Raw genomic sequence first — 10,202 nt, 5'->3', positions numbered from 1 at the left:
TGTGTGTGTGTGTGTGTGTGTGTGTGTGTGTGTGTGTGTGTGTGTGTTGGAGGGAGGGAGAGGAACGGTTCCAACAGGAAGGATGAAAGCTTAGCCAAAAAAGCTCTTCCCCTCTAGTCTCCAGAAGAGGAGGAAGGGGCTGGCATATATTGGAATCTTTTTTTCTCATTTTCTTACTCACTCACACACACCCCAGGAGGCTAATTGGCCCCCCAAATCAGAGATTGACCTGAATAGCCCCACACACTGACATATAGTACCTCCCCAGAGTGTGGGAGAAAGACTAGGGAAAAATCATTGTCTCTGCCTTATCCAACCTCCCCCACTACCAACACACACACGCGCGCACACACACACACACACAGCCTTTCCAGGTGACAAATCAAATGAAAATGAACATCATGGACAGCCTCAAAAAGAAAAGAAGTCACTAACGAGCCTTGGTTTCCCCAGCGTTATTGACTGGCTTCCCCCACAAACTTTGGTCCCTGGGGTAATCTGGAAGGCTCTCCTGGCTCTGACTCCGAGACTGACAAACACCCATTGACTGGCTCACTCCCGGGCACTCTCCCACACACTGTTACAAGGTTTAAGAGCCAGGGCTGAAGCGGGTGGGAAGCAGAGTTCGGGGAGAGGAAGAAGGAAGAAGCAAAAGGTGGTGAATTCACAGTTTCTCCAATTAAACCAAGGGTGGGAAGACCTCCCTTCTCTTCCCCCCCCCCTTTACTTTAAACTGTAATTAGAAGCTGGATATTTTGATTTGCTCTGGAAGGTATATTTGAGTACTCTGCAGACACTGAGAGTAGAATCTTCTGCTTAGGGACAGCATTCTCCTGAAAGATTTAGCTTCTCTAATAAGCTCCCTTCTCCCACCCTGCCACCCTGACTGTGACTGTGGTTCACCACCCCTTCTTAATTCATTTTCCCACCTGCATCCTCAGCTCAGTCTTGAAAATTATTAGTTGAGGAAGTGTCCCATTTCCATCCCCTTGGGGGCCCCTCCCAAGGAATGGGCCAGATCTGTAGAAGCACCATCTCTCTCAGAACAGACTCTCAAAGTTTTGACTGGGGCTTATGGGCTCATCCACAAGCTGCCCTCTCCTACCAGTTTGTACCCACCTCCCTTGGTTATGAAGCTTGGCCTTGAGCCATTGAAATCATTCATTCTCATCCTTATCTCTGAAGGACAAGAGAAAAGAAGGATTACTGTATCACAGATGGGGAAACTGAGGTCCAAGAAAGTAACTTTTCCCAAGGTCACTGAGTGAGTTATTGTCTCCTGGGCCTGGAGCCCAGTCCTTCTGGCTCCCAGCCCTGGGCTCTCTCCAGACCAGAACCATCATTTTTCTCCTTAAGATTGGGAACACTGATCCCAAAGGACTCATGTCTTTCCATTCACCAGGTTCTCCTCACCAGCCCAGCTCTGCCTTTCAGCTAAGGCTGAGTTCCTCAAAGAGAAAACATATGTGTGATAGGTACATACATGTGTGTACATTTGTGTATGCTAGTGTGCATGAATAAGTGTGTGTGTCTGTGATCATGCATGTTTGGGGGGTGTAGGCCTGTGTGTAGGCTTGATGTTTCTCTGTATTGTTACAAAGAAATATATTGTTCATGTACGAAGATGTATGTGTCTACATCTGTATGTGTATATGCAGTAATCTCATATATGCATAATGCTTTCACAAATATCTTTTCTGATCCCATAACCCCCATCCCCAAAGGAGGGAAGTTATTTTTATCACCATTCTATAGGAAATTGAGGTTGAAACATTCCCAAGTTCATCCAGCTAGAAGCTGTGTAGCCAGAACTAGAATACAGGTCTTCTGACTGCCAGTTCATTACTCTTGTCAGAATATTCTGAGAGAGAGAGAGAGAGAGAGAGAGAGAGAGAGAGAGAGAGTGTGTGTGTGTGTGTGTGTGTGTGTGTGTGTGTGTGTGTGCAGATGCACTGGCCACATTTCAGCTGATTCTGGGATCTCTCCTGTTTTCTCTGAGAGCCCAGGCCAGGCCACAGGCCTGGAGAATTGCAAAAGGAGAAGAGTGAAGAAAGGGGTGGGGATACCAGTACAGAGGGCTGTGGAGGGAGCCTCAGATGCAAAAGGAATGGTATGCTGTCAGTGACCATGTTGCAGCAATTCCTCTGAAATTCCTCTCATCCCAGCTTGAGAACTGGGAAGGATTTCAGGCCAAATGATAGTCCTGGGCACTCATCCAACACCCATCCCACTCCTTCCTCCTGCAAACTGCAGAGGGTCTAGAGTCTCATTGCAACCTTTTCCCTATGCCAGGAAGAGGAGGAGAATATCTTCCCATTTCTCAAAGGAGAAAACTGAGAGACTGGGAGGTGGAGTGAGAGTCTGCCTTACAGAAAGAGAAGGTGATCAAGCTAGGAGAGTCTTGACTGATGGAGTGAATCTTGGGGCCTGGGTCTTTGACTGTTGTGTTCCTCCTTGGGGAAATCTAAACTTGAGAGCTTCCCCTCACTGGGGGATATTGGAACAAAAATAGTCAAGCCCACTAAATGGGGAATGGGATCCAGTGGTTAGACCAAGGGACTTGAGACCAGAAGGGGCTAGATGGCTGTAATCCAACTGTGATGATTCCTATCACCTTTTACTTTACCCATTCATAACCTGGAGAGAGGCATCGATTTAAATGGGCCATTTGGGATGAGCAGTGGCTTCTTACCTTCCTGAGTTTAGATATCTTCAGTCCAGATATTCTCTGAGCATGAGATGATGAGGCCAAAGAGGTTAATCTTCCTAAGTGATGTGGGGAGGAGAAGGGTGATGGAAAGAAGAGACTCAAAAGGAAGAAAGGGAAAGAAGGAAGAGAGATATAAAGGAGAAAGAGAAAAAACAAGAGAGAAGAGGAAAAGAGAGCAAGAAGGAGAGAAAGAAGAGGGAGAGAGGAGAGAGAAGAGAGAGAAAGGAGGAAGAAAGGGGAGAGCAAAAGAGAGAGAAGAGAGAACAGCGAGGGAAAGGGGGGGGGATAGAAAAAGGAAGCCCTCCTCTGGAACAAGCCAAGCACTCTTATCACTGAACCCTGACCCTTCCTCCTCATTCCCTCATCCCCAAAGCAATCATTAGAACAGGAGGCAGTGGGTGTACCTTGTGGCCCAGCTTGGTCAGGCTGGCCCTTTTACAGTAGCAGTTGCCAAGGGCCATTCCATGGAAGAAAACAAGTGAGAAGCAGCAGAAGGACAGGAGAGAGCTTGCAGCAAGCGATCCATGGCCGGAGTGACTGCCCCAGGGGCCACTGCTGACTTCTCCTGGGCTCTGGCTGGGGCTGGGGGAGGGTCGAGGGAGACACCTGATTCTCATGCACCGAGGCCCTTGGCAGATTCCCTCTGGGCCAGGTATTAATGTCAGTGCCCTCTGTTCCCAGTTCTCCTGGGGAGGGGGGCAGCAGGCCAGCTTCAGGGGAGGTGGAAAGATGGTTATTGTCTTGACTTACCATAAGAGGACAGGAACATTCTATTCCTTCCCTTCCAGCCCATCCCTTTGGCTTCTGTGTTTTCGTATGTGTCTCTCTTGTGTGTCTGTGGGTACCTCTTTATGGATATGTGTGCCTGTTTTTGCATGTATCTGGATACATCTGCAGTTGTATCTCTGTGTATATGTATGTGTATGCCTGGATTTACATAAGCATGTACCTATCTTTGTATGTTAGTCCATGTCTCTGTGTATAATTATATACGTTTGACTGTAATTCTGTGTTAGCCTGTGTTTGAGTCTGTGTGGATGTCAGTGTGTATGAAATTGTGTATGTGAATCTGAAAGCACACTGAAAAAAGTATTTTCATCTATTTATCTTTGTGTGTACATGTGTGTATATATATACCCTTCTGTTAGTCTGTTCAAATTTTGTTTATATATTTGTGTTTATGTGAGGTTGTGTACGTGCATAAATGTGTGTATGCATGTGTATGTTAGTACCCCAAAGAAAAAGGGAAAGATCAAGAATCTGCTTTTTGTGTGGTTTTCAAGGCTGACGATATATGGTTGAAATCAGGGAGACCTTGGTGGGGCCAGGGAAGGGAGAAAAGGGGAAGCAAAGGGAAATCTTAAGAGAACATCTTCTCTTTTGTCTCCAAGGAGATCAGCCTGTGAAATGATCCACATGTTAATTAAAAATTATTATATCTTGATTGAGCCATTCCTGTGCACATCCCACTTGTGAAGAGGAGAGGGAGAGAAAGGAAAAGAGGAAGGGAGGGGGAGAAAGGGAGGGAAGGAGATAGAGACACAAAAAGGGAGGGAGGGAGAGAGAAGAAAGAGAGAGAGGAGGAGAGAGTGAGAGAGAGAGAGAGAAAGGGAGGGAGGGAAAGGAGAGACAGAGAAAGGGCAGAGAGGAGAGAGAAAGAGAAGGGGGAGAGGAGAGAATGAAAGGCGGAGAGAGAAAGGGAGAGAGACAGAAAAGGAGAGAGGAGAGACAGAGAAGAAGGGAGATGGAGGGAGACAGGAGACAGAGACAGAAACAGAGACAGAGAGAGAGAATGTCAGGGTTGGGAGGACTTTAAGGATTATTTAATCAACCTTCACCATCACTACCCCTCCATTTCAACATTTGAGGAAAATGAGGTAGATAGTGGGTCACTGAATTGCCCAGGGTCATATATCAAGTTAATTGGCATAGCCAGAACTCAGATTTCCATTCCAAGGCTCATCCCGTCTTTCATATGAAGGGATTTTCCAGGGAAGGCTCTGAGATTCCCTCACTAACTACTTGCCAACCTGGCCTAGCAGCTTTCTACATGGTGGGCAAAGTCCTTTTTGGTAGCTTCAACATATCTAAAATAGAACTTACATTTCCCCCCAAACCCACTCCTTTTTCAGACTTCCCTATTTCTGTCAAAGGCAGATAGTAATCTTTCCAGTGTTCTGGCTTCTTCGCCATAGAGTCTGCCTCGACTCCTTATTCTCACCTACCCCACGTATCCAATCAGTTGCCAGATCTTATCAGTTCTGCCTGTACCATGTTCTCACATATGTCCCCGTCTCCTCACTCACATATCCACCACCCTAGCTCAGGCCCTCATCACCTCAGACTACTCTCTTACCTCTCCCATCCGTCTTCTGCATGGCTGCCGAAGTGGTTTTCCTAAAGCCCAGTTCTGAGCCTTACTCAATAAACTCCAGTGTCTCCCAGCTTTTTCTAAGATTAAATATAAACTCTTCTGTTTATTAAGATCATTGTTAAGCGATTAAATATAATTAAGATCATTAAGATATTAAATATAAACTCTTCTCTTTGGCTTTTCTGAAAGCCCTTCCGAGCCTGGTCCCAACCAAATTCTCCAGTCTTCTTATACATTACTGTCCTTCTTACAGCTTATAGTCTGGCCATATTGGCCTTTGAACTATTTATCACACAGGTGATCTCCCATCTCCATGTCTTTGCACTGACTGCCCTCATTCTTGGGATGATTTCCCTCCTTCACTCCACCTCTTAGAACCCCTCATTTCCTTAAAAACTCAGCTGAAGTACTATCTTCCACAGGAGACCTCTTCTGATTACCCACAGGTACTTGTCCCTTCCCTTCCAAGTTAACATATTTATTTTGCCTGTATTTAGGATATACTTATATGATGGGGTACTCAGTGGTACTTCCTGGTCTGTGGGCTCCTCCTATGGAGGTATTTATATATGTGTGTGTGTGGTGTGTGTATGTGTGTATGTATATATGTATGTATGTGTGTATATATGTGTATATGTATGTGCATATGTATATATACTCTGGTACATACCAAGGGGCATGTACTGTGCTCACTTTCTCTAGGACATATGCTCTGGCCCCTTTCCAGATGGACTACTATGACCCTTTGCATGACATTCAGGAGACTATTAAGAACTGGGCCATGTAAACTTTGTTGAGAAACTGTGATACAGTATCTTGGTGGAGGTACCTGAAAGGACAATGCTTGAGCTTCCCTATGCTCCACAGAACTACATGGCTCTCCCTAATTGGCAAAAGCAAGCCAGTTGATTTGTTGAAGACAGTGAATACTTAAGTGTGAGGAGAGCATAATGGAGATAGTCAGGTAGACCGAAGTGATCTCCTGGACTGGGGTTCCTCCCATAGAGCTGGGCATATGCCTTAGTCCTTCTGTGTATAACATGTGCTCTGGCCTCTTGCTGAAGGACGTGTGTCTTGTTGAAATGACACATGGATCATATGATGATTGGTCACAGAGGTGATGCCTCCCAGTTGGTCACCAGTAATGGGAACTGCCTCAAAAATGATTGGCGATAGAATGATGAGGAACTGCCCTTGGTGGCTCTAAGAGGAAATGAGGAGGTCAGTCCCTTGACCTGGGATTCTTCTAATACTCTTGGACTTCTAGTGTGGGTGGGAATGAAAAGGACTTCTTTCCTCCTCTTTACCTTCAGTGGCAATGGTGACAATGCCTGCCCCTTACAGCCTGTAATTTCATCAATCACATGGTGATGACCACGTGTGCTTGCCTAGGTGAGCCCCAGTCTTTGGCCACCTTCTATTTTCTCCTTTTTTCCCTGAGCACAGGCCAGTGACCAGAGATCCTGAGAAATGGATGTTTCCAGTCTTTACAGTAACCTTGTGAGGTCAAGAGGTCAAGAGTTTCTGAGTCAGGTGCTGTCTATCCACCAGGAGGTGATTCCTGAAACAGCACCAGTTCTCAGAGAAGCACCATCACCAGGAAGATGCTAATGCTGAAAGGATTAAGAAAACTCAACCTGCGCCCTGACTGGCCAGATCTGGACCTTGTGAAGGGTTCCAACTGGGCAGGACAAAAGTGAACGAGAAAAGCCTCAATATCTGTTCAGCAGTACCATGAAGTTGTCCTTCCTCCAAAGAAAGTATAATGAACGTGTTTCTCTGTATTTGTTAAGGTGTACCTTTGAGTTCTTTTCTGTATTAAACATTTTCAGTAGTAAAGGAAATAAAAGTAAATTCCTAACATATCTGATAGCTATTTTGTACATTGAGTACTGTTTCTAAAGAGGGCCAGTTACCCACTTTGGGGGGAGACATGCGTCATCCATAACTAAGTTTTGATTTAAAGATTTCTCCTCTGAGTTCTGCTCCAGGATAGGAACTAGCCAGAAAGAAAAATTAGGAGGAGGCTAACTCACTCCCCCGCTACAAGGATGAACTCCATCTGCATGAGTCCAGAGTTAGAACCTCTTGATGGGGGATTGGGAGGTCAGGTCTCTGGTAAAATCTTGCAGACTTTTCTGGGATTCTCATTTTCAGATGCCCTAATAGTATAGGGATCTTTAAGAAAAAATTAATGTAGCAGCCCCTTTGGGCTACCTTTCTACCTTGCACTTTGAAGGCTGGGTCCCTCAGAGAACTTTTAAAGCTATAGCTCATGAGCCCCCATTGATGTATCTGTCTTTACTCTAGTCAGCCAGAGGATATAATTAGGACTAGACAAAAGTACTTATTGAAATAGTATAGTAAGAATAGTAGCAATACAAAATACATCCTCCACAAATGTAGGGTGGACTTTCCTACAAATAGCATTGGTAGAAAAGTAAACACATAAATTTCAAGTCGAGAGGCACACACATGTAGACAACTCATGTGACCAAAACAAATGACCAAAAAAAGCAATTCACACATCTGATGCAACAGAGCTGACATTCTTACATTTCTCCCACTGACCTTGACCTCAAAGTCTATACTGGATGCTGCCCCACTACTTGGCCTTAGTCACCACTGCCTCCAGCTTCTGACTTAAATGAAATCTTGACCTAGATAGCGCAATGTCTTTTCCCAGAAAACACCAGAAACCCTTCCCTAGAATTAAAAGGAACCTAAATTCTATGGTCTACCATCTCCTGAGAAGGATCCCCAGTCCAGGCACTAGACCATGGACTTCTCTCAAAAACTTGTTCATTCTGACTACAGCTGGACACCCAGGCTTGCACTCTGCTGTCTCCTGTGTCCACATACATCTGCTGCAAAATGCCATTGCTCATAGTGGGGGTGGATGGAGGAGGAAGAGAAAGAAATCCTTTGGCCTCCCTTGCTACATTCTTTAAGAGGCACAAAGGAAAAGGTGAAGAATGCGGAGTTCTTCCATAGCTGTCTTCTCCACACCCAGAGCTAATTGCTTTCTCTTTTGACTGACTCCAAACTCTACCAAAGCTATCTCTCCCCAGAGGAAAGTTCATTGTCTTGCCAAGCCTCACCTAGTTTCCTGGCCATTTCATATGTAAATGAGCCAATCAATGTCCAAATGGGCACACCCTTTATGAGGAACAAATGGGCCAGAGTTTGAAAGGGACCTATCCTTTCATCTCATTGTCTTTGTTACCTGCCCCATATAAATTCAGTCACTCAAAGTCTGACAAGCATGACTTTCCCCTGGTTCTCTCTGTTACCTAGCCCTCACATCCTGCAATTTTGTCAAGTGGACTAGGGGGACTCAATTAATCAGGAATCTCTGATCAACCCCCTGCTACACCAGTATTTAGTATTTTTCTTTTGTTTTCAGACTGTAATTAGAGTTTTATGATGTGTTTCCTTTACAAATCAGGCCAGTTGCTTTGAGATAGTTTTTGCATGGTCGAATGCTTATGTAGTCAGTCCCCAGAAAGCATTTATGTAGCACTGACTGTGTACCAGGCACTATGCTAAGTGCTAGGGATATAAAAGGACTCAAAGTCTAATGGGGAGGCAACATGCAACCAACTATATAGAAATAATACCTAGACAGGATACAATAGAGGTCGACAGGGGCAAGGCCTTAGGGGGATAGAGAAAGATTTCTTGGAGAAGCTGGTATTTTATCTAAGACTTGAAGGAATCCAGGAGACAGAGGTGAGGAGAGAATTCTAGGCATGGGTTCAGCCAGTGAAAATGCCCCAAGTTGGGAGATGGAGTGTCTTGTGCAAAGAACATCAAGGAGCTCAGTATCACTGGATTCTAAAGCTGGCATGAGTGAAAAAAACTGGAAAGTTAGTAGAGGGCCAAGTTAAAAAGGGCTTCAAATAGCAGACACCAATAGATTTTAAATTTTGGTTCTAGAGGTGAGAGGGAGCCACTGTCATTCATTAAATGGGAGGGGAGGGGGTCGATAGGGTATATAACATGGCTAGACCTGCATTCAGGGAGATCATTTTCACCTACTGAGAATGGGATTGGAATGGGGAGAGACTTGTGGTTGGGAGAGCAACCACCAGGCTATTGTAGTCATTTAGGAATGATGTGATATCATGGTCCATGAGGGTGGTGACAGTCACAGGAAAGGAAAGGACGTATACTAGAGATGCTACCAAGAGAAAACATCAACGGAGCTTGGCAACAGATTGGATGGGATGGGGGGGGGCCGTGAATTGAGGATGACACCTAAGTTGTGAGCCTGTGTGACTGTGGGGTTGATGGCACCCTCGGTAGTAATAGGAAAGGCATTGGGGGGAAAAGACACAGAGTTCAGTTTTGGACATGTTGGGTTTAAGATGTCTATTGAACATCCAGTTCAAGGTAGATAATAATAGTTAATAGAAGACCTGAGACAAGGTCGGAAGAGAGTTAGGACAAATAAGTAGATCTGATTGAATCCATGGGAGTGGGAGACATCACTGGACCCAGGCCTGAGCCTTGGGAGAGCCTTTGGTTAATGGGTGTGGTCTGGATAAAGATTCACAAAGGAGGCTGAGAAGGACTGTAACTAGGACACAGCACTATCCTAACCCTAGAGGAAAGATAGTGTCAAGGAGACGAGGGTGACTGACAGTATCAAAGGCTGCAAAATGGTTGAGAAGCACCGGGAAAAGGATATTAGATTTGGCGATTAAAAGATCATCGGTAATTTTGAAAGTTATTGAAGTAGGGGCAGCTAGGTGGCGCAGTGAATAGAGCACCGGCCCTGGAGTCAGGAGGACCTGAGTTCAAATGCGGCCTCAGACACTTAACATAAAACCAGCTGTGTGACCTTGGGCAAGTCAATTAACCCCAATTGCCCTACCTTCCCCCTCCAAAAAAAGCAAAAAAAAAAAAAAAAAAGAAAGTTATTGAAGTCAAATGTTGAGGTTAGAAGCGAGACTGAAGGGAATTAAGAAGAGAGTGAGAGCAAAGGAAGTGGAGATGCCGATTATAGACAAGCTTTTTCAAAGAGGTTAGCTACAAAAGGGAGGAGAGTTAGGGGATGTTAGCTAGCAGGGATGGATGGATGAAGAGAGGGTTTTTTAAGGCGACATGGATGTG

The 10,202-nt window shown here is 45.1% G+C and overlaps 1 protein-coding gene across 14 annotated transcripts in view; it reads left to right on the top strand.

Moving 5' to 3' along the window:
• The window catches only part of RAI1 (retinoic acid induced 1), a 325,207-nt gene that overhangs the window by 156,176 nt on the left and 158,829 nt on the right, over positions 1-10,202 (top strand). For 6 of the 14 annotated variants that reach the window (XR_011168269.1, XR_011168266.1, XR_011168271.1 and 3 more), the window contains one exon: positions 6,531-6,949. The exons of the other annotated variants lie outside the window; for them this stretch is intronic. The gene's annotated coding sequence lies outside the window, so the exon portion shown is untranslated. Of the gene's footprint in view, positions 1-6,530; positions 6,950-10,202 lie in introns of those variants that run through there. 14 annotated transcript variants of the gene reach the window in all.

Source organism: Petaurus breviceps, unplaced genomic scaffold (genome assembly GCF_028583685.1).
Source record: "Petaurus breviceps papuanus isolate PSGF00001 unplaced genomic scaffold, PetGlider_PUasm1.0 183, whole genome shotgun sequence".
NCBI classification, from domain to species: domain Eukaryota; kingdom Metazoa; phylum Chordata; class Mammalia; order Diprotodontia; family Petauridae; genus Petaurus; species Petaurus breviceps.
Note: the sequence above shows the minus strand (reverse complement) of the source record. Positions and strands in the feature narration are given on the sequence as shown.